The following is a 2,755-nucleotide window of genomic DNA, read 5'->3' on the forward strand; positions in this document are numbered from 1 at the left end:
AATCACAGAAAAACACACAAACTCATAGTAAAGTCCAGAAATGTGAATTTAACATAAAAACTAATGAAAACATTCCTAAAAGTAGCTTGAACTTACTAAAAACTACCTAAAAACAATGCCAAAAAGCGTATAAATTATCCGCTCATCACAACACCAAACTTAAATTGTTGCTTGTCCCCAAGCAACTGAAAATCAAATAGGATAAAAAGAAGAGAATATACTATAAATTCAGAAATATCAATGAATATTAATTATAATTAAATGAGCGGGACTTGTAGCTTTTTGCTTCTGAATAGTTTTGGCATCTCACTTTTTCCTTTGAAGTTTAGAATGATTGGCTTCTCTAGGAACTTAGAATTTCGGATAGTGTTATTGACTTTCCTAGTTTAAGCATGTTGATTCTTGAACACAGCTACTTATGAGTCTTGGCCGTGGCCCTAAGCACTTTGTTTTCCAGTATTACCACCGGATACATAAATGCCACAGACACATAACTGGGTGAACCTTTTCTGATTGTGACTTAGCTTTGCTAAAGTCCCCAGTTAGTGGTGTCCAGAGCTCTTAAGCACACTCTTTTGCCTTGGATCACGACTTTAACCACTTAGTCTCAAGCTTTTTTGCTTGGACCTTCATGACACAAGCACATGGTTAGGGACAGCTTGATTTAGCCGCTTAGGCCTGGATTTATTTCCTTGGGCCTCCTATCCATTGATGCTCAAAGCCTTGGATCCCTTTTTACCCTTGCCTTTTGGTTTTAAGGGCTATTGGCTTTTTCTACTGCTCCTTCTTTTTCTATATACTCTTTTTTTTTCGAATGCTTCTTCTTTTTCACTGCTTTTTCTTGCTTCAAGAATCAATTTCATGATTTTTCAGATCCTCAATAACATTTCTCTTTGTTCATCATTCTTTCAAGAGCCAACAATTTTAACATTCATAAACAACGAGATCAAAAGACATATGCACTGTTCAAGCATTCATTCAGAAAACAAAAAGTATTGTCACCACATAAATATAATTAAACTAAATTCAAGAGCTATTTTCGAAATTTATGTACTTCTTGTTCTTTTGAATTAAAAACATTTTCTTTAAGAGAAGTGAAGGAGTAATGGATTTTATTCATAGCTTTAAGGCATGGTTACATACTAATAATCATGAAATAAAGACACAAAACATAGATAAACACAATACTAAAACCGAAAACAGAAAGAAATAAGAACAAGGAATGAATCCACCTCTAGTGGCGTCTTCTTCTTGAAGGACCAATGATGTTCTTTAGCTCTTCTATGTCCCTTCCTTGCCTTTGTTGCTCCTCCCTCATTGCTCTTTGATCTTCTCTTATTTCTTGGAGAATGATGGAGTGCTCATGATGTTCCACCCTTAATTGTTCCACATTGTGGTTTAAGTCTTCTAAGAAAGTGTTGAGTTGCTCCCAATAGTTGTTTGGAGGAAAGTGCATCCCTTGAGGCATCTCAGGGATTTCTTGATGATGAACTTCCTCATGCACCTCTTGAAAACCGTGAGGAGCTTCTCTTGCTTGCTCCATCCTTTTCTTGGTGATGGGCTTGTCTTCTTCAATGGAGACATCTCCTTCTATGATAACTCCAACTGAGTAACATAGATGGAAGATAAGGTGAGGAAAAGCTAGCCGTGCCATAGGTGAGGGCTTGTCGGCTATTTTGTAGATTTCATTGGAGATGACCTCATGAACTTCTACTTCCTCTCCAATCATGATGCCATGAATCATGATGGCCCGATCCACAGTAACTTCAGATCGGTTACTAGTAGGAATGATGGAGCGTTGAATGAGCTCCAACCATCCTCTAGCTATAGGCTTGAGGTCCAGTCTTCTTAGTTGGACTGGCTTGCCTTTGGAGTCTCTCTTCCACTGAGCTCCTTCCACACAAATGTCCATAAGGACTTGGTCCAACCTTTGATCAAAGTTGACCCTTCTAGTGTAGGGGCGTTCATCACCTTGCATCATAGGCAAGTGGAATGCCAACCTTACATTTTCCGGACTGAAATCCAAGTATTTCCCCTAACCATTGTGAGATAATTCTTTGGACTTGGGTTCATACCTTGGTCATGGTTCCTAGTGATCCATGCATTGGCATAGAACTCTTGAACCATTAAGATTCCGACTTGTTGCATGGGGTTGGTTAAGACTTCCCAACCTCTTCTTCGGACTTCATGTCGGATCTCCGGATACTCATTTTTCTTGAGCTTGAAAGGGACCTCAGGGATCACTTTCTTTTATTGCCACAACATCATAGAAGTGGTCTTGATGGCTCTTGGAGATGAATCTTTCCATCTCCCATGACTCGGAGGTGGAAGCTTTTGTCTTCCCTTTTCCTTTTCTAGAGGATACTCCGGCCTTAGGTGCCATTGATGGTAATGGAGAAACAAAAAGCTTATGCTTTTTACCACACCAAACTTAAAATTTTGCTCGTCCTCGAGCAAAAAAAAGAAAAGAAGAGTAGAAGAAGAAGAAGAAAATATGGTAGAGAGGGAGAGAGGTAGGTTCGGCTATGTGGGAGAAGAAGGGGTTGTGTTGTGTGAAAATGAAGTAGAAGGGAAGGGTATTTATAGGGAGAGGGGAGGGTGGGTGTTCGGCCAATTTGGGTGGGAATGGGTGGGAAATTGAATTTGAATTTTATGAAGGTAGGTGGGGTTTATGGGGAAGAGTGGGGTAATGTGAATGGTGAATGGGGGAATTGGGAAGAGGGATTGAGGTGATTGGTGATGGGTGTTGGGAAGT

This window comes from Arachis stenosperma, chromosome 9, assembly GCF_014773155.1.
Source record: "Arachis stenosperma cultivar V10309 chromosome 9, arast.V10309.gnm1.PFL2, whole genome shotgun sequence".
In the NCBI taxonomy this organism is placed as follows: Eukaryota; Viridiplantae; Streptophyta; class Magnoliopsida; order Fabales; family Fabaceae; genus Arachis; species Arachis stenosperma.